This window comes from Diceros bicornis, chromosome 4 (assembly GCF_020826845.1).
Source record: "Diceros bicornis minor isolate mBicDic1 chromosome 4, mDicBic1.mat.cur, whole genome shotgun sequence".
NCBI lineage: Eukaryota > Metazoa > Chordata > Mammalia > Perissodactyla > Rhinocerotidae > Diceros > Diceros bicornis.
The window spans coordinates 77,393,817-77,419,821 of record NC_080743.1 but is presented as its reverse complement, the minus strand read 5'-3'; the positions used below and the strand labels follow the sequence as shown (position 1 = coordinate 77,419,821).

Below are 26,005 nucleotides of genomic sequence, written 5' to 3'. Positions count from 1 at the left end.
TGTGGCTACTTGCGTTTAAGTTAATTATGATTAAATTAAATTAAAAATTCAGTTCCTTGGTCACACTAGCCACATCTCAAGCGCCCAGCAACCACCCATGGCTAGTGGTCACCGTGCTGGGCAGCGCACATGTAGGACATTTTCATCATCACAGAAATTCTATTGCACAGCATTGCTCTAAACCACTGAGCTGTAGCTTGTCACTATATCAAACGAAATATGTCATTTCAAATCCTTGATTGCCTTGAAAAAAATAAAGCAGACTTAGCTCTTCATCTTTTCAAGGCAGAAGCGTGGGTTCTCAGGATAGCCTGCACCTCCTGGGTCTCGTGAGACGTGGCGCACGCTCACTGGAAGACTCAGGGCAGGTACAGGCCCACAGGCCACTCTCCCCTCACCTGAATAGATCTGATAAATAGGGTGACACCCACAGGGAGGGTTGTGTGGCTGGATTACAGTGAGGCCTCTTCCAGCTGATAGCTCTCTCTCTTTGGGGCCCTGCGAGGGTGGCCCTGGGGCCTCATTCCTTTCCCCTCTGATAAAGAAGCCTCAAACATACCCTGTGTTTGCACAGGTCCCATATGCTTGTGTTGTAACAAGAAGCTTCCAGAAGCACAGTGAGAGGGGATAGCAATAACAACAATAAATAAAATAACATTTGCTGAGTGCCTACTGTATACCAGGCATTGCTAAGAGCTGCTTTGTAGCCATCATCTTAGTTAATCCTTGCAAGTAGATATTGTTATCCTCAATTCACAGATGACAAAGCTGAGACCCGGCAAAGCCAGGTTGGCTTGCCCAAGGTCACGCACAGGAAGTGGCAGAGCTAGGACATGAACTCCAAAATGGCTGAGAAAAGAAGCCATTTTTGTGTAATGGCTACATAGCCTGGGGGGCCCATCCCTCAGACACAGTTTCCCCTGGAAACTTCACGAGATGGAGTTGAGGGGAACAGCCAGAGCCTAGCGAGCATGCTGCCAGCCCTGAGAGTCCTCGAGCCGGGCGCAGGCCTGTGGCCGTGGCTGCTCTCTGCACATCGGGGGAGATGAGCTGTTGGGGCTGAGTAAGCCGCCAGCTGACATCTTCCCGTCTGCCAGGCTGCTAAGACAGGCCTGCTCCCGGGATCCCAGCCCCGTGGCGGCTGCCACCCCTCACTGTCTTCCTCAGGGACCAGGACACATGGTTCCGCCTGGGAGTGGGTGGGGTAGAGGGGTTTTGGGGGACCCCCTCTGACCCAAGACTTGGCAGCAGGAGGGGAAAATCTCAGGCCAGTAACACAGCCCGTGGTTTCTTGGGGGAAACCACAGAAGACTCAGCTTGGGATGGCAAACCCACAATCCCCACCACACAGGGCGTGGCTTGGGAGTACCTCAGCTGCCAACACCTCTGCTGGCACCAGATTCCACTGGCAGCATCTTCTCGTGGCCATCAGCTCTTCTGTCTGTCTATAACCCCTGGAAGGGTGGCTGTGCTGTTGGCCGCCCTGCGAGGGGAACGCTGGGGTGGGGGGTGAGTCCTGAGGAAGGGGGGCTTCTAGCTCTGCCCTCACCAAGCTCCCAGCATAAAGCAGAGACACGATTTTCCAAGTCTGACGAGAGAGACAGATCCCCTTCCCTCAGGGCTCACAGTCATTGAGAGATGGCTCCTAGAGCACATTCTGACCTAAAGAGGGAGGCAGGGTACACCCGAGAGAAGCAAAATTTAGAGCAAATTCAGGAGTCCTTTCCCAGGCCCCTCACCTCCTTTGCTATTTTGACCAGTGGGTCTCACCCTCCTCCCCCGCAGCAAACTCATGACCATGAGCAACTCCCACCCCAAGGACCAGAAACAAGCCCCAGGCTCCTACATATCAGAACGCAAGATGGGCGGTGCTGTGTTATGCATAACCTTGATTTGACTGGAAGTGATTTAAAAAAGTAAATAATTCATGAATTTTGATACTTTACTTTGGTAATGCCTTCATGTATAAGTTTTTGTGTGGACATATGTTTTCATTTCCCTTGGGTAGGTAGGAGGAGTAGAATTGCTGGGTTACATGGTAATTATGTTGAACGGATCGGCAACACTGTTTTCCACAGCAGCTGCACCGTTTCATGGTCCCGCCAGCAGAGGATGAGGGTTCAGGTTTCTCCACATCCTTGGATCTGTCAGTTTGAGATGTCTATTGGATGTCCAGTTGGTGACGTCAAGCCAGTGTGGAGTTCAGGGAGAGACTGGGCTGGGGATCTGAAGGTCATCAGTGTAGAGATGGTGTTTGAAGTTCTGAAACTGTGTAATAGCACTAAGGAGTGGGTGGGGGCCCAACGGCCAGAGGTTGGCAAGATGAGGAGGAACCAGCCAAGGAAAGTGAGAGGGAGCCTGTGGCGAGGTAGGAGGACCCCAGAAGACCTGTTTTCCTGGAAGCCAAGGAAGGAAAGTCTTTCCGGGAGGAAGGAGAGAACAAGGCATGTCAAATGTTGCTGATGAGGAAGACAAGGGTAAGAACTGACCACTGCATTGGGCTACATGGAAGTTTCTGGTGACCCTCACAACAGCAGTTTCATGACAGTAATGGGCAAAAGCTTGACTAGACTGAGGTCAAGAGAGAATGGGATAAGTCCTGGAGACAGTGGACACAGACAACAATTGATGAGTTATTTTGTTTTTTAACAGCTTTATTGAGAAATACTTCTCATAGCATAAAATTCACCAAAGTGTATAGGTCAGTGGTTTTTCATATATTCACAGAATTGTGCAACTATCACCATAATCTAATTTTAAAACGTTTTCAACAGCCTCCCAAAAGAAACTCATTACCCTTTAGCAGTCAATCCCTAGTCCATTCTTCCCCTGGCAACCACTGATCTACTTCCTGTCTCTATGGATGTGCCTGTTCTGGACGTTTCAAATAAATGGAATCATACAATATGTAATCTTTTGTGATTGGCTTCTTCAGTTAGCATATTTTCAAGGTTCATCTGTGATGTAACCCATGACATTACTTCCTTCCTTTTTACGGCTGAGTAATATTCCATTGTGTGTATGAATCACATTTTATTTATCCAATCATCTGTGGATGGATGTTTCCACATTTTGGCTATTATGAATGATGCTGCTGTGGACATTTGTGTACAAGTTTTTGTATAGACATTTGTTTTCATTTCCCTCAGGAAGGAGTTTTGCTATAAAGGGGGGGAAGATATGGCGGTAGCCAGATGGAGAAGTGGGATCAAGACAGTTTTTAAAAATTTTCTTTTTCAAGATAGGAGAGTGATCCAGCAGAGAGGGGGACATAATGATATAGAGAAGGGAAGGAGAATGACTAGACCCCCATCCTCGGGAGGGGAGAGGGGTGGGCTCTTGTGCGTTAGCTAGGAGCCCTGACAGTTCATCTCAGATATGGAGGGAAGGGAAGGTCTCTGGGAAATGAAGAGGTGGGAGATTCTGGAAGGTCTCTTTTTGTTTCCAAGCCTTTCTTTTTTATCATATGTGAAAACCAGGGACACTGCTTCTCCTCCTACTTCTTTCTGACCCTTGCTTTGCCCTTTCCTTCTCTTGTTGTCTTTTTTTTTTATAATTTTATTTATTTATTTTTTTCCCCCAAAGCCCCAGTAGATAGTTGTATGTCACAGCTGCACGTCCTTCTAGTTGCTGTATGTGGGCCTCAGCATGGCCGGAGAAGCAGTGCGTCGGTGCGCGCCCGGGATCCGAACCAGGGCCGCCAGCAGCGGAGCGCGCTCACTTAACCGCTAAGCCACGGGGCCGGCCCATCTTGTTCTCTTTTTTCTCCAGTCCACCTAACTATGGGAAATCCTCAAAATTCTTCTCTTACTCATAAACCCTTCTATCTCTCTGCTTCAGAGATTTCACCCATTCCGTGACTCTCTTCTACGCACACTCACTCCTCTCTCTCTCTCCAGGTGTGAACTCTCTCCAAAGTGCCAGCCCCCCCTCACTCCCCATGAAACCCCCTAGTTCCCAATCAAGTTCATGAAGTCCCCCAAACCTAATTCAAACTAACCTCTGATTCTCTACAGCTACTATGGCAGGCATTGCTAATCCATTTGTTCATTGATTCATTCATTCAGCAAACATTGACGGAGGCCCTTGCAGGTACCAGGCACTGAGGTAAGTGCTGGACACCTTGAACTCATCCTCAGTTTCATCCCAGTCAGTCATGCAGGGGATCAGTGTTTCCCTGTATCTCTTGGGCCCTCGCCTTCACCCTGGATGATCACCCTTGGATGTCCTCCTGCTCACAAGCGGGGGCTACAGAGACAGACAGCTGCGGTTCCAATCCTGGCTCTGCCAATTCCTCACTGTGTGTCTTTGGGCAAGTTCTTAACTTCTCTGAGTCTGTTTCTTCATGTGTAAAATGCAGATAATAATCTCTGTTTCACAGGACTATTGTGAGGATTAAATGCGACAATGCACTCAAGTACTTGGCCCTGTGCCTAGCACACAGTAAGCACTCAATGCATGTTAGCTGCTTATCATGATTATTATTATTCCAGTTATTATTCTGTGATTCCTCTGCTCAGAAACATTCAGTGACCCTTCCCTCTCTTACCATCAGGGAGCTCTGGTTCCTTGGCCTGAACCCTTGAGGCCCGTGACTTAGCCACGCAGACCCCTCGGCTTCTAAGCCCCAACATGAGCTCTCTTCTGAGGTCGATGAGTTTCTCTGTTCTTCCCAAATTCAATCCTCCTCCCACCTTGACTTTGCTCATGGGTGGGAGATTTGGCCTCTAGTGGGAATTCAAGGATCTTCTCTCTCTTCCCAGTACCTACCCCACCCCTTTGCACCCCTACCCAGGTAAGGATATTGGCTGCTGGGCTAGTGGGCAGAGGCTCTGCCAGGTTCATGGTAGCTGAGTGCGTGGATGGGGACTTTTCGCTCCCGTTTGTTTTCACAAGGCCCCGTGATAACCTGAGTCCAGGCCGCAGTGGAAGCTGGGAGTGGGGGATGGGTGGCTTGATCAGCACTCCATGTTGCTCCAATAGGTCTTAAAGTAAGTAGGAGCTTACTCAACAATGTAATAAAGGAAAATGTATATGTGTGCAAATGATACAGCTGTACCTATTGTCAGCATTGCTGGAGGAAGATGGGAATAAACATGCCTTCTGTATGTTAGACACTTTCAAGGACACTTTTTCATTTCATTTCTGTAACAACCCTGTGTGGTAGCTATTGTTCTCACTTTACTGCTGAGGCGACTGAGGCCCAGAAAGGGTAGGTAACTTTCCCAAGGATACACAGCAAGTAAGTCATTAAGTCATTAATTCAAAGTTAGGTCTTTGGACACCAAGGCCAGAGCCTTGTGTCACAGCACAGAGGCCTTTGGAGTTAACATCATGGCTGAGGTGGGGCTGGGGCCAGGAGTGGGCATATTCTTCATGGTGGGAGGAAGTTTTTTGAAGCTTGATGACTGATCTTGAGCAGGCTTGTGAAGGGGAGGTGAGACCAGAAACCTATCCAGAAAGCTCCACTCACATCTTTCCTGACTATCTTGCAGGTGTTTAGAACTACAGAATTCTTAAAACTCTATTTCCTTGTCTTGGTTCCCTCTAAGAGCCCAGGAAAGCACCCTCCATGGGCGGGGTGTGCAGATGGTCCCTTCCCAGCACTTCTGATCCCATGATGAGACCTCTTCTTGCTTCATACCTCCCGGTGCCCCAGCTTCAGAGCCTTTGGGGAGTGAGGGGGAGGATGGGTCTCACTCCCTGGAATGGGCTTCCTGGAAGTCTGCCACACTCTTTCTCCCTCTCTGGCTGACACCAAGCTGTATACCACGCCAACATGTGGGTGTTTACCCATGGGAGCCATGAGTAAGGCCAGCAGCCCCAGCCTCCTTCTGGCAGGGACTGCACTGCGCCAGCCTGCTGAGGTCACCCCCTCCCCGTCCATCCTCTTCCCCTGGCTTCCGGGCCCTCCTCTTGGCTAGCTGCCTCCCACGCAGGGTTGTGGCAAGGCATGGACCCTAGGCCAGAAGGCACATGGGGGCATCTGGTTCGGCCACTGCTGAGGGGAATTCCACAGGAGGAGAAACAGGAAGCCGTTTTCAGGCAGCCCACTCCCAGACTGCCCAGCAGCCAGGTCAGGGGGAGGGCTATGGCAGCCTTGATCCCAAGGCAGCCTGGAGCAGCTCCTCCAAGCTTCGGCTCCCAACTCACCGCTGCTCACAGGCTTCCACATCACAGTGGACCCTGCCCCATTCCACGGGCTCCATAGCCCCAGGGCTGGCTGGGGCAGCGGAGCTGCTACCATTAAAGTGCTCCTACATCTGCCCCTCAAAAGCATTCGGGGGTCGGATGCATTGCTTGGCAGCAGCCCTTCTAACAGAGACCCTGGGGGAATGTACGGAGCTTGGGAGAGGGTGAGGTTTTAGAGGCGTACATTTGGGCAGCACCATCTGTTTCTGTGGTAGGTCCTCGCAGAAATCTTCCATTGTGCTTTCCCCCTGAAGCCAAAAATGTTCCTGGGGTCCATTCCCGAGCTATTAGGTCACTGGACAGCTCCAGGCGGTGGGTAATGCTGCTTCCTCTCATAAAATAAAGCTATAAACTGTTGTTCTGCCCTCCTCTGGCTGCAGGCCCCACTTCCCCCAGTGGGCATGTGTCTCAAGGACGAGGTCAAAAATCACCCACAAGGTCAGCAGAGGAGCCTCAGAGGTCTTCACTCTGCTGTCTTCCCCATCTCCTCACCCTGAGGGAAGGATGGGGTAAGGGATGACCCAGGAGAGGGAGAAGCAATGAAGGGTGTTGGAAATCATTCTTCTCATTTTCAAATGGGGAAATTGAGGCTGAGCAGTAGAATGCCTTGCTGAGGAGTAAAATTGCAGGCCTGCACTAGGTGCTGGGTTATGTACACTAGCCCCGGTATTCTCACCCGCGTCTCTAAGGCACGCGTATCATCATGCTAGCTGACAAGTCAGGAAGCCAAGGCTCAGAGGTTTTGGTAATTTCCCAGAGTCACACAGCATGAAAGGGGTAACACGGATTCCACCCGGCCAGTGGTGTCCCTCCCCTCTCCCCCTACCCCTGGGGCCATCATCCAAGGGCTTTGAGAGTGAACCTGCAACCCTAACGGTCCAGGAGCCACAGAGCCCCTTGACTGAGGCTGCTCTCCCTAGAAGGGGATGCAGTACAGACACCAAGAGGGCGGACTCGGAGCAGGCAGCTCTGGGTTCACTGTTGGCTGTGGGACCTTGGGCAAGATGTTTACTGCCCTAAGCCTCCCTCTCTTCGTCATTAAAGTGGGTCTAATATTAGTACTCACGTTATAGGTTGTGATGAAGATGGATGAGATCATGGAGGGAAGGGTTCAGGGCGGGGGGCTCTCAATATTGCAGCAATTGGAGTCATCATCATCCCAGGACCTGAGGCTCAGGCATTCTCTCTCCTATTAATCTATCTCGTCCCTTCCCCAGTGGTGACATTTCAGTTACAAGGAGCCTTGGCCATGGGAGATGAGCCAAACATCAAGGGTTTGACATTGACTTCCATTTTGCCAGGTGAGTCGCCAGATCTCATGAGTGGTACCAAGGTCCGCGGTCCACCGCTGCCTCCCCTCCCAGCCTGGGAGTGAGGGCGGTCACTAAGGCATAAGGACAAGGGTCTGACTGCCCCCTCTCTCCTTCTCCTTCTCTCCTCAGCCTCCTCTGCTTCTCTTCTTAGCAGCTGCCAACTGTCAGGGGCCGAAGGCTGTCGCGGGGAGGCTGGGGTCTCCAGGCTCACGTGCAATAGTTACCTCTCCTCTGATTTGGAGCTGCAGACAGTAGCTATGAGCCCAGCCAGCCCTGGACCCCAAGGAAGACCAGGAAGGAGTGCGGAGGGCTCAAGGCTCACAGTTCCCTTTACTGAGGGCCAGAGAGCTCGCCTTCCTTCCTCGGGATCTAACAGTGAGTGTTAGGCCATAGTGGTGACGGCCCACAGTTGGATAACCTCCTCTCTTCTCGCCAGAGTCTCCTCCATCAGAGTATGGAAGTATGTATGAGAAGAGAAGCAGTATGAAGATGTTGGGCCCGGCATAACTATCTGGGAGTGTGACTGGCTGGTCTGGAGGAAAGGGTACTGCTTTCTCTCTTCCCACCCTTTCAACAGGCCTGCTCTAGTGGCAACATGTAGAAGGGAATTATTATTATTACTGTTATTTCCGTTCGAGATATAATTACAGCAGCTCCCAAAGCAAAGCCTCACAGCCTTGGTGCTGCTGGGGAAATTAGGCATGTCATTACATCATGGAGTCATCCTATCCCACCATCTCCATTCTCTCTTCTCTCCCCCTCCAGCACTGCGGGCCATGCCCCACCCTCACAGATGTTTATGGGACCTTTTTGGCTCTGGGCCATTGAGATCATTTTGTCTCTCTCTCTGCTCCCCTCTGCCTCTGGAAGGCTCTCCCTTTTAGCTGCATCCTCCACCGGGTCCAAACTCAGCAACCCCTGTGGTTGGAGCTCCCAGAGCTGAGATCACTGGTCTGGAAGGGCGTTGCTCTGGACTCTTAGCCTGAGGGGCGCGTATGCAGAGCCCGACAGCCACAGGGTCGATGCTGCACAGGGTGGAGGAGGCAGAGAGGCCTGAGTGTACAGGGGGTCTTGCAGTCAGTGCTCTGACGGGGCTCCCCTTCCAGAGACTTCCTCAGGCTCCGAAGTGCCCCCAGGATGTTGGCCAGGCATTGAGAGGGCCCTGCAGCCTGCCTCTGGCTGAGAAGTCTGGCTGCAGTTTCTTCTAGGAGTTGCCCAGTGGGGAAGGACGGTGACTTGGTTACCAATTGGCTTCTTGGCCATTTGTTGTGGATGCAGTGAGTGGCACCAGGGCTGTCGAGATAAGGTGGCAGCTTCCCCACCCAGGGGCCCCACAGTAGAGATACCAGTTGCCTTGTTCTCCTTCTGGAGGTGATGACTCATGACAGAGGCAGGGTGGGGTGGGCACCTGCAGCCCTGTCTCTGTATGACCTCATCCCAGGAATCCACTCATCCTAGGAAAGTCCTGTGAGACCCGGTGAGAAGGACAGCCCTGGGCAGTCCAGAGAGCCACCTGACTCCCACCAAGATTCTGAGACGTAAAGATGGGGGCCTGTTGGCCCACTTTTTTGGTGCTCCACGATTGGCCCAAATTCTCTCATGACAAAATCATTTGAGATCTATGTACTTAGCCCTCCTTTCTGCTCCCATTGACTATACTTCTGTTCAATCAAGTCACTCCGGGGATTCAGACCATCTGTAGAGTAGAGATAGCTTATAGGGAGAACCTTGAATGATGGCCTGAATTGCTAGGAAAGTTGCTATTGGTTTTTAGTAAACCATTTCCCTTTTTCACCATTCAGAGAATCTATAAAGAATCAGGTAAGGAAATGAAGTTCTAATGCAGCAGCCAGTCAGAGGCAAACAGAACCTGTCTACCAAGTCAGAGTCTTGTTATCTTTTCTTTATCCTATGTCTGTGTTTCCGACTTTTTCCCATCCCTCTGCTCAACACTCATCCTTCTGTGTTCTGGCCCCCTGTCCCCCCCGCCCCCAGGTGCTGGGGGTGTTAGATGACAGGTTTACCCATGAGCAGGGGATGCAGTGGGGGGCACAGGAGGGAGATGGCCAACCTGTACGTGATGGTCAGGTGTGAGATGGGACCATAGGGCTAGAACAATGAAACCTGCCTGGGGTGCAGTGGAGCATCAGAGAAAGCTTCTAAAAAGTGACATCTAGACTGGGCCTTGAAGGATGAGAAGTTTCCCAAGGGGACGAGCTGAAGAGGGCACTCTGGGCCTAGGTAGAGTTGCTAGAAAAAAATATAGAACATCCACTTAAATTTAAACTTCAGATAAACAGTAAAAATTTTGGTACATGTACCAAATATTGCATAATACACGCTTATACTAAAAAGGTGTTTGTTATTTATCTAAATTTAACTGGATATCCTGAATTTTGATTTGCTAAAATGTGACAACCCTAGGTCCTGGAACCAGCAGGAGCAAAGACAGAAACAGCATTTGTGGGAAGGAGGCTTGACCAGGCTGGTTAAGAGACTCAGAGCCTTGGACCTCCAGCAGCCATGACTGATTTCCCCGGGTGGGTCCTGACTTAGCCAGGATCACAGACCACCTGCCGGTAAATGCTAGCCCTCAGGCCATTGCTCCTAACTGCTGTGCCAGCCCTTTCCCCCTGCACCACCTCATCACCAGCTGGAGAAATCCAGTTTCAAGTATTCACAATTTCCTTTTTCCTTTCCCAAGTCTCTGTCTCCAGCCCCTTCCCTTGGGTCATTCGAGCTCTTCAGCATACGTTGATTGAAGGCCAGTCACATGCCAGGCACTGCATTTGGCACTGCGGATACAGTGGCACATGGAACAGACATAGCCCTTGGCCACATGGAATTTACGTCCACCTTTTAAAACGTCTTTTGACCGTATACATAACGGGTGGGAGTAGATAGTAAAAAATGCACATATAAACACATACACAAACTAAATTTCTCCTGTCCTCCTTTTTTTTAAATAGGTATTTCAGAAAAAGGAAATCTCTGAGCCAGAGACCACCCCTGGACTTCTTAACTTCTTCTGCATTTCCAGCCTGGAATGGAACAACTGAGTTCTCAGTTTTCTATGTCATTCTGTCTCGTGCACTGGATTGAGAAGCCCCTGGGAGCAGGGCACTGTTAGAAGATATGCAAGGAGGAAGGTGACTGTCTCAGCCTCCTAATGCTAGTCTGATGAGGGACACAGAGTGGACGCTAAAAACAACCCCCACTCCCCTACTCCCCAATCCCAAACCACCTCTAATGCAAATATTTAGTTAGAAATACAAGTTGGTAACAACAATACCATTATTTCTGTCAAGGCTAATAATGGCCTCCAAGTGTTAGGCATGTACTGTGCACTGAGCACTTTTCATGCATTGCTCCATTTAGCATGGGCCCCAGAACAATCTTTTGAGGTCCATACTACTATTAGCCCCAACTGACAGTTGAAAAAATGACAGCCCAGAGAGTGGGTAACTTGCCCAGGTTCAGACAGCAAGTAAGTGGCAGAGCCAGGTCGCAATTTGGAGCTTCAAGACTGCAGACCTCACAAAAGACTTGGAGGGATGGTCTGTGCCACTGAAGTCTGGAATTGCCCATGATCAAATGCAAATTTGTGGGCATTTTCACAAGTGTGTTTGCATCCGCACCAGCCAACTCTTTCACTGGTTAAAGGTAGTAATTGAGCCAGGAGACTTGAATTAAGTAAATTATCTCAAAGGTGGAAATGCAAACCTCTCATTGTTCTTTCCTGCCCTGGAGAATCACTGTCTGGTTTGGAATCCTTAGAGCAGTCATTCTTTTTTTTTTTTTTTGTGAGGAAGATCGGCCCTGAGCTAACATCTGCCAATCCTCCTCTTTTTGCTGAGGAAGACTGGCCCTGAGCTAACATCCATGCCCATCCTCCCTCCACTTTATATGGGACGCCGCCACAGCATGGCTTGCCAAGCAGTGCGTCGGTGCGCGCCCGGGATCCAAACCGGCGAACACTGGGCCGCTGCAGCGGAGCGCGTGCACTTAACCGCTTGCACCACAGGGCCGGCCCCAGAGCAGTCATTCTTAAAGTGAGGTCCTCAGACCAGCAGCATCAGAATCTCAGCACCTGGGAACTTGCAAATGCAAATTTTCTGGCTCCGTCCTCGACTTCCGCTGAATCAGAGACTCCAGGGGCCCAGCCATCTGTGTTTCACAAGTCCTCCAGATGATTCTGATGCTCCCTCAAGTCTGAGAACCACTGTTCTGAAAAGATTTACACTTTCCAGCTTCTGCCAAGTTTCTAGGGCCTTTGCTCTAGTGATGAGGCAGGAGGCAGACCTAAGGGCTTATAGCTGGGAATAGGGCTGGCTGGGCCCAGTGCCTGGCACCTGATAGCTATTCAATAAATGTATTTTGGGTAAATGAATAACTGGCACGCAGGGTTCACATCCTGTTAACACATCAGGAGGGGACTGTCCCTAGGATGACACCTTGGCTGGACTGCAATGCCAGGATCCTCAGGGGTTCAGGCAGAATAGAAGCCCCCTGAAAAGCAGAAGGGTGACGTTTCACTTCTGCTTAGGTCCCAGGATGAACACAGACCATGAGACCGGCTCACCACGCTTCTGACCTTTGGAGTCTAAGCAGGAGGTATCAAAAGAATTCAAAGTTAATAAGAGGATAACTGGCTTATCTAGTGGTGTGCTGATAAACCAGCTTTCTGAGTAAAAAGCTCTGACTTGCAGCATTTGCTGATTCCCATGGTGTAAATACTTCTACCATGGCCCATGGATACGCACAACTGGCTCTCTTGGCCTGCTCCGGCACACCAGTGGCCCCAGCAACTTGTTTAAGACTAAAAGACTACTTATTTTAAAAGTATACAAATAATATATATGTATGGGGTAAATCAAACAGCACAGAAGACTCAAAATGAGAAACCTCCTCACTACCTTCAGTCCTCCCCCCAGAGGGAACCGTCTGCACCAGTTTCTGGTTTCAGTTCTACTGTTGGTCCCTTCCATAGCTCCAAATGGTGAGCCTAAATAGCATGTATTGGTCTACCGTCCCCAGCATCCACTGATGCTCTGGCTTGAAAGACTAGGAACCTAGCTCCTTTCTAGCACCTTCTACTCCCTACCACACTCACCCCCCCTTGATTATTTTGATGATACTTTGCAATTCTTCCATTGGTTACCTTTACATCTTTAAATAATAAGAACAGGCACTCATCTTGTGTTTATTCTTAGAACAGGCACTGTTATACGCACTCTAGACATATTAATGATTGAATCCTCACAGCAGCCCTCTGAGTAGGTTCTATTTTCATTCCCATTTTATAGATGAGAAAATTGAGGCACAGAGAGGTTAAGTAATTTGCCCAAGCTAGTAAAAGGCAGAGAGAGGATTCAAACCCAGACAGGGTGGCTCCAGAGTCCACGCTTTTAAACCTCTCAGAGAAAGGTCATATAGAGTTCCTTAGCGTGGGAGGACAGTTGCATGGGAATGGCCATAGGAATATAAATATAGCAGCAAGCTGCAGCCTATTTGCTTTTCTTGCCCTTACAATAAGCAAGCCAGGGGAAGGACAATGTCTACACAAGCCTGCCTCTGTCCTATCGTGTAGACTGGGTGGACTGGCTCAGTGCCCCGCCCACCATTAGAAATATGGCAGGTGGCAGCTGCTGAAGGTCTGTGGTCCAAATGTGTATTGGCATATGAAGGCCCCAGGTAATTTCGTGAAGATGTGTCTACTGACGTGGGCTTCTTTTCCCAACCATTCATTCTGTATGGTACTTGGTGGGCCCTTCCAAACTGGAAGGTTTGAATCTTTTTTCAGATTTGGGAAACTGTCTTCTCTTATTTCTTTGATCATTTCTTCGCCTTTGTTTTCTCTCTTGGATGTTGGGCTTCATAGGTTGGTTCTCTGTCTCTATTTCTTTTTGGCTTATATTCTGGAAGATTGGTTCACCTTTTTCTTCTAGATCTCATATTAAATATTTTATTTTAGCAATCATAGCTTTACCTTCCAAGAACCTCTCTTCTTCTTTGTTTCTTTTCCACATCAATGGAATGCAATCCGTATCTTCTTGGATCGCTCTAAAGTTACAAATTAGAATTATCTTAAAGTTCCCTGAATTAGTGCCATTTCTTTTTGGGCCAGTTATTCTAGTTTCTTATCTTGCTTTTTCTACTTCCTCGTTTTTTGGTTCTTTGAAGTCAGCCCACATTCAGCATTCATTTGTTTAGCTATATTCACTGAGCTCCTGTGTGAGGCGCTGTGCCTGGGGCTGGGAATATGATGATGACAAGTCCCTGTCCTCAGGGAGCTATCTCATAATAGACTCTATCGTGATAGAGCAGATTCCCTAAGCATTGGATCACCCTGTGTTTGTATCTTCCACACTGTATTTACCATTTTGGTTTCTTGTTTGCCAGCCCCACTAGGCTGTGAGCAGGAACTCGCGTTTTATATCTTTATCCCAAGGAGGTCTTTGGTAAAATTTGATACATCTTGGTTGTATGTTTACACACACATAACCACAAACACACATACACTGATGTTGTAGAGGTGTGCCAGGGGCTTCTAGAAGGATGGGAGAGAGCAGACCCAAATGGCATTTCTCTGGAAGGTTTTGCAGGGGCATTAGAATCAGAGTAAACCTAAGCCCACTGCCATTCATACTCACTCATCCACTCACTTTCTAAAAAAACACCAAGGCCACCATTGCCTCTTCTTTCTCTAGTGGCTACAAGCTGTCACTTTTGTCTGCAACATCTCAGCATCTAACCTCTGCCTCATAAAGCCTGACAACCCACAGTTCTATAATCATGATCATTAAAGAGGGGTGAGGGCAGGAAGGCACTTACCAGGTGCTCTCGGTGTCTCCCTTCCTCTTCCTGCTGTCCCAGAGTTGGAGGCCTCCTTCCAGAGGACAATGGGCCATGGGTCCAGAACCTCAATTCATTCATTTTTTCATGCATTCATTCATTCACTCAGCCATTAATCCTTTATGAAAGAAGCCATATGTATTAGACTTAGTGCTAGACTCTAGAAACTTAAAAAGAGAGAGAGAGAGAGAGATGGTGCCCTCCTTATAGGTTCTAGGAATTTATAGTCTAGGAGACTAAAGCGTTTGACATTTTTCCAGGAGTGAGCAGCGTGACCCCACTTTCCTTGCCTGTTCCAACGCTGTGCTTCTATCTCTGCTCCTGGGCCTGCCTCCGCATTAGACTATTGCCTCCTTAAGTAGGTACTCAATAGATATGTGTTGGGTGAATGAATGAGTGAATGAATGAATGAGAAGCATTGCCTGGCATGGTGAGGATATGCCCAGCTTCTTCACCCTGAGGGAATCCATTGCCAATTCCCAAAGTATCATGGAATCCCAATGAGAGTTTAAGATCCACAATAAGCAGAGAGACCAAAACTCTCTGCAGCCTCCTACTTCCCAGCAGTACCCACCCTGCGGAGGAGGGGACTCAGCTGGCCCAGGCGCCCGGCTGGGGAGGGTTAGACTCGTTAAAATCTGGATCAAAGAGAGCAGAGAAATGCAAAGTCTCATTAACAAAAGGCCCAGACAGCCAGGCCAAGGGGGTGGGGGGTAAGGGGAGGGTGGGTGAAGGGAGGCTCTAGGGTGAAAGGAGTTGCTGCTAATAAGTTTCAGGGTTAAAGAAAGAAAAACACGTGTTAACCTTAGGGCCAGGGCCCTGACTCTGGGATGCTTGTTCTGAAGCTGGGCTGTGGTAAGCGCAGAGGAGGAGGCCCAGGCTTCCTTGGGGGCGTTCTGCCAGGTGTGGTCACAGAGCCAAATTGAGCTGTGAAGTCACTGACCAATGATGAGTGACATTGGAATTCCCCATTTTCCTGGCTTCCCCTGCCAGAAGCAACTGGCTTGCCCCTCCCCTGTCAGAGCAGAGGTTCGTCCCTTTGCTTTCTGTGGGGGTAGAGATGCCCTTGCTCTGAGAAGTCATCAGTCTTCTCTTATCCACGCTCTTGTGCACTGGGGTTGGGCTGCAGGACTCTGAGTTCTGCAAGTTGCAGGCTGGAAGCTCAGGCCAGGAATCCAGAAGAGGGACCTTCTTCATCCAGGATGTCTGAAAAGGCTGCAGAAAACCACAGACTGCAGAGGGCTCTGGGAGTGGACGGCTGAATCTGAGGGCCAAGTGAGCCTGTGGAGCAGAAGCCTCCCCTCCCAGCTCCCCAGGGCGGCTCTTGGCAAGAACACAGGCAGGCAGGAACAATGGGAGGAACGGAGAATGTGCAGGGCCCAGATGTGGGGGAGTCCAAGGCCAGGACTCCAGCTCTATTGGCATCCAGGGACCGTTTAAGATACAGGGGTTCTGTTTGTAGGGCCAAGGCTGTTGGGCCTGTGCACAGGAAGCAGGCCTGGTCCTGGGGTGGATGAGTGGCCTGGAGCAGGCATCTGGGGGTGGAAGCCAGGCCCCGGAAGCCCAGCTGTAACAAAGGTTACAAAGCTGTGTTATGGGATGCTCTTGGGAGGCCACAGGAGGGTGGGTGGGTAGGTTTCCTGGGGTTGGTAGAGAAGGCTGGAGGGGCCTGTTTGCAAAACACCTAGAGGATCTGGGTCTCTGGTTAATCAGGCTGGAAAGTGTTCCACTTGGCTCGTGGTTAGGGTGGGCAGGCAGTACTGACCGCAGTGGAGACACGGGGATGTTGCTCCTTCGACACCTAGACTCTCTGTCCTTGTGGTGAAAAGAGATTGTCTTCAGGAAAAGAGCAGTGAGCTGGAGTTCTTTCCGTTTGCATGCTTTCCATAATCCCCTGAGAAATCGGCTTTTCCCTTTCCCTGGCTCCATCTCTCCCTTCCCAGCAATCCCACCTGACCAGACTGTGGACTGCAGTGGTGTCTGACCCGACTGGAGGCCCAGGGGAGCCCCAGAGAACGGCAGGGGAGGCCAAGGGGGAGCAAGGGCAGCTCTGGACATCTTCCTGGGGGTGGCCCAGGGCGGACTGCCAAGGCAAGGCACCTCCCCACGTGGTGTGGGGAAGCCTTCATGGATATTTCTCTGCCTCCCTTTGTCTCCAACTGTCTCCAAGGGCAGGAGGGGGCAGAGCCTACTTCCTCCACACTCTTGGAAACAATGGACTAGGTCCTCCCTCTGCTCTAGACACCCACCGCCATGCTGAGTCTGTGTATGTGTGAGTGAATGTGTGTATGTGTGTGGTGTGTGTGCATGACAGCATGTGAACAAGTGTGTGAGAGTGTGAGCCTGTGTGTACATGTATGCATACTGTGCATGTGTGGCGGGTGTGAATGGGGTGTGTATGTGTTGGGTGTGAGTGTGTAAGGTGGTTCCCCAGCCTGCCATGCTCTGCATTCCCCACAAGGGACCCTTTGAGTTGATCCTGATGCTCTCCTGGAGTGATGATTGGTGGATGGAGAGATCATGTTTCCAGATGGTCCAGCATTGGGCTTCTAGAGCTCTTTCCCCAATTTCCTAGAAAGAGAACCCTTTCTGGTTAAAAAGACTGAGAGCTTCCAGCCTTTGTCTTCCCCCCTCTGACCCCATCCCATGAGTGTGCAAGTGCCCACAAGTGCACACAAGCACACCATGTGGTTACTGCACTTGGGACTCTGGGGGACTCCACAGAGCTGACCCCAGGTGTGCGTGTCTCACTGTGGGCGTAGGCAGTGTCTGCTTCTGTGGATGAAGGATACGTTCTCATCCACCGTGAAGATGCTGGACATGGCCTTTGAGCCTTTGTCAGGAGTTTGGCTCTAACAGGAACACTGGCCAGTGAGTAGGGGGTTGCCTCGAGCCAGAGGGCACTGTGTGGTCCCCTCTGGAATTAAGCCCATTGCCCTAGCCACTGAGGCCTCTGCTTCTCTCAGCCCCACATGGGGTGTGTTTGGGCTCTGCGGGTGAGGAGGGCTGGCCCACAGAGCCCCCTGACCAGCTGTTCTTCTTTCTCCTGTTTATTTTCCAGCCAGAAGCTCCCGTGCACCAGTCTTAATGGGCCAGCATGGTCCAGGAAGGTCTTGAGCCTCGATGGACCCAAGGGCTGGGCCTCTGGCAAGAGAATGAAATCCTTGCTGGATTCAGGCAGAGCAGAAGGATCCTGCTGGGAGTGGATTTGCCTCGGTACCAAAACAAACTTTCAGCCAAGTGGGTCCCTGGGCCTCTGCTTGACCCTGGTGACCACATGTGGCAGAAGTTAAGAGCTCAGCCTCTGGAGTCACACAGATCTGAGTTCAATCCCTGGCTCTACCACTCACCATGCTGTAAGACCTTAGACAAGCTATTTCATCCCTCTGCACCTCAGTTTCTTCATTTATAAAATGGGTATAACACTACTTACCTCATAGAAGTGTTGTGAGGAGTAGTCCATCTTGAGAAGAATTTAACAGTTGCGTCGTGAAGACCAGTAACTAGTGAGAACGGTGGCAGGAGGGGCCTGGATGTGTGGACATCGATGATTCTGTGTCTGGGTTGCTCTAGATAACAGAATATTCCCTGTATTCTCTCCATGCTCCCACACCAAATACACAGGCCTGGGATGTCAGAGCTGGAAGGACCTTGGAGACCACTCAAGGTGGTCAACTAGCTTCTCAGAGGCAAGGCAGTGACTGGAGAACTGCCCTCCTGACTTGGCGGGACTCATTCTGGCAAATACTCCAGTGATCAGAGCATGGCCATCAGCGCTGGAGACCATCATGTGTAGATTCGAATCCTAGCTCTACCATTCGGTCACTTTGCCTCTCTATTCCTGTTCTTTCATCACTAAAATGAGCATAATACTGATCCACACCTTGGAGTGGTGCTGGCTGATACGGTGGCCACTCCCTAGGTGTAGCCGCTACTAGGCGTAACTATTTAAATTTAATTAAAATTAAATAAAATTAAAATGAATAAAATTCATGTTCTCGGCTTCACTAGCCACATTTCAGATGCTCAATAGCCACGTGTGGCTGGTGGCCACTATATTGGACAGTGCAGACATAGAAAATTTCCATCATTGCAGAAAGTTCGCTAGGTAAGTGCTACCTTGGAGGGTTGTTGTGAAAGCTAAATAAGGCAATGCAGATAAAGTGCTTAACTCAAAGGCTGGCTCTGAATAAGAGATGCCAGCTGTCACTGTTACTATCAGAGCCTCCTGAGTGGTCCCCCTCGCAGCTAAGGGTAGCTTAAAGGCCAGGGCATTCCTTGGGACCGTGGCCATGGCTGCAGTCTGAAAGCACCACGGGATTTGGGGATGGAGAAGTGATCAGCTACACATCCCCCGGAGCCACACTCTGAGGATGGGGACAAATTGTTCAAGGTCTGTACTTTACCAACAAGGAAACTGAGGCCCAGAGAAATGAAGTGACTTCCCCAAAGTCACCTGACAGAACTGAGGCCAGAGTCCTGTTTCCTGAGTCTTCCACCCAATGATCCTTTCCACCTCCCCCATTCAAGGGCACTCAGAGCAGGCTGCATCACAATTGTCTGAGGGTTTCATAACAACCCAGATTTCTAGGCCCCACCTCAGATGTATTGAGCCAGAACTCACAGGGAGGGGCCTGAGGTCTGCTTTATGACCAAGAGATCCATAAGCTTTTGATCTTTAGCTAATTTGGGGGCACTGGGCCAGGAAACCAGGGTCTGACTACCTCAGGCTTCTGGTGGAGTAAACATGGCAAGCTCATGGAACAGTGACTTTCCCAACCCCTGAGCTGGTTTTCCCAACGTGCCCTTCATCCCCCCTCTAACACACATCAGAAATGCTCAGCGTGCCTTGGGAAAGGTGAGCACGTGAGGACCTTCAGCCTATTCCCATTGGACGCCCCAAGGCAGCTGCTCTTGCGAATGTGGTTCAGGCTGGGGCTGAGGAGGCTGAGAAAGTGCTCAGGCTGCAGCACCATGCTTGCTGAGGGACTGTTTTGGCCCAGGCACCTTGACTTTGCGTCAGGCAGGTTGGACCACGAGGGAGCCAGTCACTTCAGCCCTGGCTGCCAAGAGCGGCCCTGACAAGATGGCCGCTGGCCAGCCTTCAGTGTTGTTTGGCTCAGGGGGACTGCTTTCTCCAACAGGAAGCCTTTAATCTCCACGGTGGTAATCACGAGTTAGGAGGGACCAGCTTCCCATTCCAGGGAGCTCAGTGGGATTGTGCAACCCGGCCCTTTGCAAGGAGAGCCCCCTTTCATCTGAGCACGCCAAGTGTCTTGTTATCCTTGTGGCCTGGGAAGAGACAACACGTGCCAGTGTCTGCCCCCGGTGTACGTGCAACTTAGCTATGGCTCTGGGAAATGATGAACAAAACAGGATTTGGGGGGGCTTTGGCTGGGAATGGGTAGCTGGATGGCCCATCATCATCTAGGGTGGATGCTTTCCAGAAAGTTTTCCTGCTCTCCACAACTGGCTTCAGACACTGCCACACTCCAGTGGGGAAACTCAAGAAAGGGGATCCCCTTGGGATGAGGTGGAAACTATGTCTCCTTCATCCTCTGTTCAGGGCTTGATAGTTCTCAACAGGGGGGTCTTCGCAAGCACCAGCCCCCGTCCTTTCCCCTACAGAGCAGAGCCCAAGGAGATTCTCCGTCTGGCTGATGCTGAGGAGAGGGCAGGTCAGGTTCAGAGGACTCTGACACCCACTCCCCAGAGAAACTGACTTGGAGGATACCTATATTGCTTAAATGACCCCTCAAGGTACATTCATTCATTCGTTCACTCACTCATTCATTCATTCATCAACACACCTTTACGAGGGCTTCTTATATAGTGTTCTAGCCTCTGGGGAACAGCAGTGGACAAAAGACAGAGCCCTTGTTCCTGGGGAGCTTTCATTCTTATGGCGGAGAGGAGAGAGAGAAAATAAACAAGTCAATACCCCATGTAATGAGAGTTACAGAAAGGGGCTATGGAAAAACTAAAGCAGAGTAAAGACAGGGAAGGAAAGGGCTCTTTTTGATAGGGTGGTGGGGGAAATAGGCTCAAGAAGTGGTGACTTATTACACCTTTTCTCTAGTGTTAGAAACACCCTGGACTCTCTGTTGTCCCCACCACTAGCAGCGTCTTAGAAATCAGAGGTGAAAATACTCATCGAGACCTCCTGTTTGTCCCCTCACTACCCCTCTGCACACAAGTCTCTCAAGAATCAAATGTTTCTATATCCAAATTTACCAACCACAAACCACAGAAAGAACTTTTATGATGTGATAAAAATTGGCAGGTTGATGTTACACCTGTCACCTTTCAGGCCACTTTACTCAGATCTGGCCTGACAGTAAATTCTGCTCACATCACTGTGGGCTTGATCTCAGGAAAGTGTCCTTGTTAGGCCACTCGCTTAACTTTCGCTCCCTGAACTGACACCTCGGGATCAGCCCCATCCAGGCCCCCCCTTTTAGGAGGATGGAGGTGCAAAGGTGTAATTTGTGATAAGGGAAGTTCTGCCCAGAGACCAATACCAGGCCTTGTGATACCGGGCCCCCCCAGACTGATAGGCATTCAATCAAGGTACCTAAGGCAAGTCCTTTCTGGAGAGGCACTGGGTGTGGTACATTTAGAGGCAGAGATATGGCTGGAGTCCCCGCCACTCCGTGGCCTGGAGGGAGCACAGACTTGGGAGTCAGGCAGCCCCAGAATAGAGTCATAGCACTGCTCCTTACTGGGTTGCCTCAGTACCTCTGAGCCTTAGTTTTCTCATCTGGAAAAAAAGCATCTTTATCTATCTTAAAAAAACTATACACAAGCCCCTGGCATATGTTAGACACTTGATAAATGACATTGGCTGTGGCTCCTTGGGCAAATAGCTTAATCTCTCTTAGCTTTGATTCTTCATCTGTGAAAGCGAGATATCAATATATTGGCCTCATGGGGTTATTGTGAGATTGGGATGATATATGTAAAGTTGCCTGTCACAGGGCCTGCGGCTCAACGACGTGTGTCTAATCTACATGGGGAGCTTGTTCCAGGGTGAGCCAGCAGGTAGAGAGGAGTATAGATACCGCCCAAGCAGCCCTCCATGTTGCTGGGGATGGGCCTTCTTCCTTGGCCACGGTCTTAGTCAATGAAGAGAAAGTAGGGAGGAGAAGTGGGAGGAAGGACTTTCTTGGTATTTTTGCTGATTTAAATTCTGGTTTCAGAATTGGAACTGACAACATCGGTAGTGCACGAGCTAAACAGATCACATACCCAAAGGAGGGCAGGGTGGTTTAAGGACAGAGGTTGGTGAAAAGTCCAGTCTCACAGCCTCCACTTCCCCTGCTGGAGAGACGGTTCTGCTTCTCCAGGTTCACCACTAGCCTTTCCATCTGCTGACTCACCCTCACACAGCTCCAGTCCCGGAAAGCTGAGCGTTTGGAAGGAGGCCTATTAATAGCCTTTTCCTGGGACACTCATCTTGACTTTTTCTGAGAAAGTTTGAATGCCAGTCCTGATGTCCTACCCCTCATTGTCACCCCAACTCCACCAGCACTGTCCTCAGAGAGACTGAGAAGTAAGAGTTCTGGACACTGAGTAGTGCCCAGGAGGCTCTGGAGCTTCCATTCTGTCACTTCTAGATTGGTTGAGATTTCAAAATGGCAGCCTGTTCATTTCCATCAGAGAGCAAGGTATAGGGGAGATCTTTCTATGGTGTTCCCAGAGGACTCCAATAGGATCCCCACACAGCAGGTGAAAAGGAGGATGCGGAACAAACCCTCAAAAGTGTCCCGAGGGCCAGCAGGGGGCAGAAAGCACCTGGACTGCCGTGGTGCCAGCCGCTGCCTCTCTGACCACAACCCCACACAGAACAACCTGCTTTGGGAGCATCATCTGCTACAGTGAAGAATGGTGACTGGGTGGAATAGAATCTATGACAGGACAAACTGAGGCCCCCTGGGCAGGATTGGAGAGAGAATAAGCGGCCCAGTTCTTGGACACTCTAGGAACTGGCCTGCACATTCTCCGTGGGGGGGCCTTTTGTACAGGTAGATGAATAAGAGGCAGTACAAAGAGCACTGTTTTTTTGGTCTCAGCTTTACTGTTCAGTAGCTGTGTGACCTTGGTCAAGATATGATCCCTCTCTGGGCCTCAGTTTCCTCAACTATAAAAAGATAGTGTTAGACAAGATGAGTCCTAAGGTCTTTTCCAGACCTGACCTTCCTAGTTAATATTATGTGCCTATTCAGAATATGTGGCTCTGTTCAGGAGGAGAGAGAGAGGGGTGAGTAGATGGACTGGTGGGGCTAAGTGAGGGACAAAGGTGGGAGCGTGGGGGTTCTCTCTCTCTTTCCCTCAGAAGCCCTCCCCCATTCCTTTCATTAGAAAGGCTTCCCTGTGGCTGCTCCCACCCCTCCTCATGAGCAGGTCCATTGCTGCACAGGAAAACAGAGTCTAGAGCCTGGCTCTTCTGGACTGAGGCATGCCTTCTGCCATTAGGCACTGTCAGCTGAATCTCTGGTTCCTCTTCCATCCCCCCCTAGCCCACAGTTCTCCCCTTTTCCTCCAGTGCCTTCATGCTCAAGTTAGGATTCAGAAGGCTCCCCGGGGATGGGAGGACCCTGTGAAGGAACGAAAGGGATGTGTAGGGGGTCTGGGTAATGAACAGAAAGCTTGGCCTACTGGGATGAGGGTGGTGGGAAGAGAGGCAGAGAGAGAGAGAGAAGCCTTAGAGCTAGAAGAGAACTTGACAGAGAACATGAGTGCTCCCCCCACCCCCACAACCAGCAAGACCTTCATGGCCCCAAATGAGTCTCCTGCCTTATCTCTCCATCTTTAAAGTGGGCAGACCTGCCCCTTTCTGCCACAGGAGGAGGTTGGGAGCCTTCACAAAGCCCTCAGACAGCCTTTTGCTTCACTAGCCCTGGCAGAGAGTTGGGAGGGGGGCAGGGAAGCACAGTCTCTTCTGGCAGGGAAGTGTCATTGGGGACCTGGGGGTGCTGGGGGCTAATGGATTAACTACTGAGGTGGGAATAGCCCAGCCTCCAGCTCCAGGATAGCTGGAGGGGAATCCAGGCTGACGCCCCTCCTCTGCCCCCTGAACTTGGCATGAAAGGAAGATGGAAGCAGCTGAAATGATTTCCTGGCTGACTCTCCAGCCCGCATGTCTGTCTAGCAATTGCTCATGCCCACAGAAGCCACCTTGCACATGGCCCCTGGATCCAGATTTCTGCAAAGCAGTGCCAGGAAAACATGGGGGAAGGGAGGGGCATCTGGCTGATGAACTCACTTGGAGCCAAGAGGGAGCTTTTGGTTTGAAAATGGATTGTCTTTTGCTCTGTTGATATTTCTCTGGCATTAGTTTGCTGACTGTGAAAGAGAGGCTTTTGGCCAAAAACTAAGTCTTCCTGGAACGAATAGGCCAATAAGAACTAACCCAGCACAAAGAGAAAGCACATTTTTCCTTTTGGGCACAGTATCCACAATTACAGTAAACATGTATGAGCACCAGCTGGAGGAGGTGCCATGTGCCAAGAGCACAGAATCTGGAATCACACTGACTGGGTTCAAATCACAGCCTCTGACAGGTTGTGTGACGTGGCCTCAACTTCCTTATCTGTAAAGTAGGGATGATAACAGGTGAAGCTTAGATTGAGAGTTTCTTTTTTTTTTTTGTAAAGCAGTTAGAACTGTACCTGGGACATGGTAATTGCTCAATAGCTGTTACTTATTGTTATCATTCTATTACAGACATTTAGGGCCATCAGCTCTACTGTTAAGGACATTTATAATCTAGTTGAGGGGATAAGAAACAAACATATGCAAATTTAGATAATAAACAATACTTTAACTCAATATCGCAGGGCATAAATGGGGTGTGTGACTGATGGCGAAATGGGTGGTACAGCGTCCTGAAAGGCCAGGCTGGTCGTGCCATGCCCACGGTCCATTTCCAGGTTGCCAGACCTCCTCTCCCTCAACCCTATGGAAGGGGCAGCCCAAAGGGGACTATACAACGCATCACCTGTCCACAGGTGTTTAGACCAGGGGCAAACATTTGACCCAGTAACTGGCCGACTGCAGGCTAGCCAGGGAGCTAGCATGGCCCAGTATAAAAAGATTAGTCACTCCAATCAGACCCTCTCTAGGAAATCTGGATTGCACCCATGGAGAAAATGAGACAATAAACTGAGGGAGCAGAAGCTGAAAGGACACCCTGAGGTAGAAGCGGGGCTGTAACGTAAGCCGACACCATAAGTGAACAACTGTGACCAAGAGGCTGCCCATCCACAGAGATGGGATCAGAGCAGACACACAGAGAGAGCAGAAGACAGCACAAGAAGGCGACCGGGAGGCTCCTGAGGAGAGATGAGAAGGAGCAACTCTGGGAGCTGCCTCTGCCTTCTGAAGGAACTTAAGCAAGTCTGATTCTTGGAACCAAGAAAGCTGGCCTGTAATTCAGAGACAGAAGGAACCATGGAGGGCTGTAGAGGCTCCTGTCTGGAAGGCCAGGAGGACACGGAACAGGCGGAGGGGCTGGAAGAAGGAGAGGGCAGTCACAGCGATGGGAAAGCGTGAAGAGCCGAGGATTAAAAGATCAGAATTTGGAAATATTCAGAGAGATATATTGTTGTATCAGTTAGATGGTTTCAGTTGCAGCTAACAGAAAACCCAACCAAACCGGGTTAAACTCTAACAGGAATGGACCGGCTCACATTTAGGAGAAGTCGGCAGGTGTAGCAGGCCTCAGTCAAGGCCCAATCTGGAGTTCAAAGGCCACAGTAAGGACGTTGCAATTACACCTTTCCACTCTTCTTCTGAAGGAGGCTTCATCCCAAGCCCACCAGCCTGCCTCGAAGTCAATCTGCCAAATGATCAATTTGCCAAAAGCATAATTTAAGGAATATTCTTTTTTAAAACAGTCAATGAAAATGCATATGTTTTTAATTTGATTCAGAAATTGGCTTTCAACTAATTGGCTTTCAGAAAATTGTTTTTAGGCAAATTGCCCTGCTTCCAGCTGTTCTTGAGAACCAAGATGGCTAAGACCCCTAGCTTCTCTATTCATGTCCAGGAGGAGAAAGGGCCTCTGTGCCCCAGCCTGACCAGCAGAAGTCCCAAGGTTCACTCTGGTGGGTCATCTGGGCTCACATACCATCCCCTGAGCCAATTACACTGGCCTGGAGAATGTGCTGGCGGGTGTGGACCTAGCTCAGTGGCTTCTCCTGAACCAGTCACTAGGGCCAGGGTGATGGGATAATGTGGTGGGCTCAAACCATGCGAGCCCCACTCCTGAGGCTGGGGGTAGGTGAAATCACAGCCTGGGAACATGGCTGGGAGACTCCATGGAAAGACCTTGGAGGTCACAGATGCTGAAAAGGCAATTAGCAATGCCAATGACAGCTGGGGACAGTCTTGAATAGCCAGCCAAAGGGTTTGGACTTTATCCTATAGGCAGCCAGGTGACACTGGAGGTTTTTGGATCTGGGATGTAACCTCTTCCAGGTTTTTAGGTATTTTAGGAAGATCAGTCTGACTGTAGGATGGATAGGAGGAGGGGAGAGTCTGGCAAACCAGTGGGGTTATTAGAGAATGCAGGAGGTTAGGCAATGAGGACTGAAACTGGGGAACTAGAGTGAGAAAGGAAAGAGAGGGGCAACTAGGAAGTA

General features: G+C 50.1%; 2 protein-coding genes across 2 annotated transcripts in view; both read left to right on the top strand.

Moving 5' to 3' along the window:
- The window catches only part of INTS7 (integrator complex subunit 7), a 340,989-nt gene extending 329,656 nt beyond the window's left edge, over window positions 1–11,333 (top strand). Inside the window, exon 21 of the transcript XR_009219849.1 lies at window positions 11,288–11,333. The gene's annotated coding sequence lies outside the window, so the exon portion shown is untranslated. The remainder of the gene's footprint in view (window positions 1–11,287) is intronic.
- Window positions 1–26,005, top strand: part of LPGAT1 (lysophosphatidylglycerol acyltransferase 1) — a 321,343-nt gene that overhangs the window by 156,214 nt on the left and 139,124 nt on the right. The window lies entirely within an intron of this gene.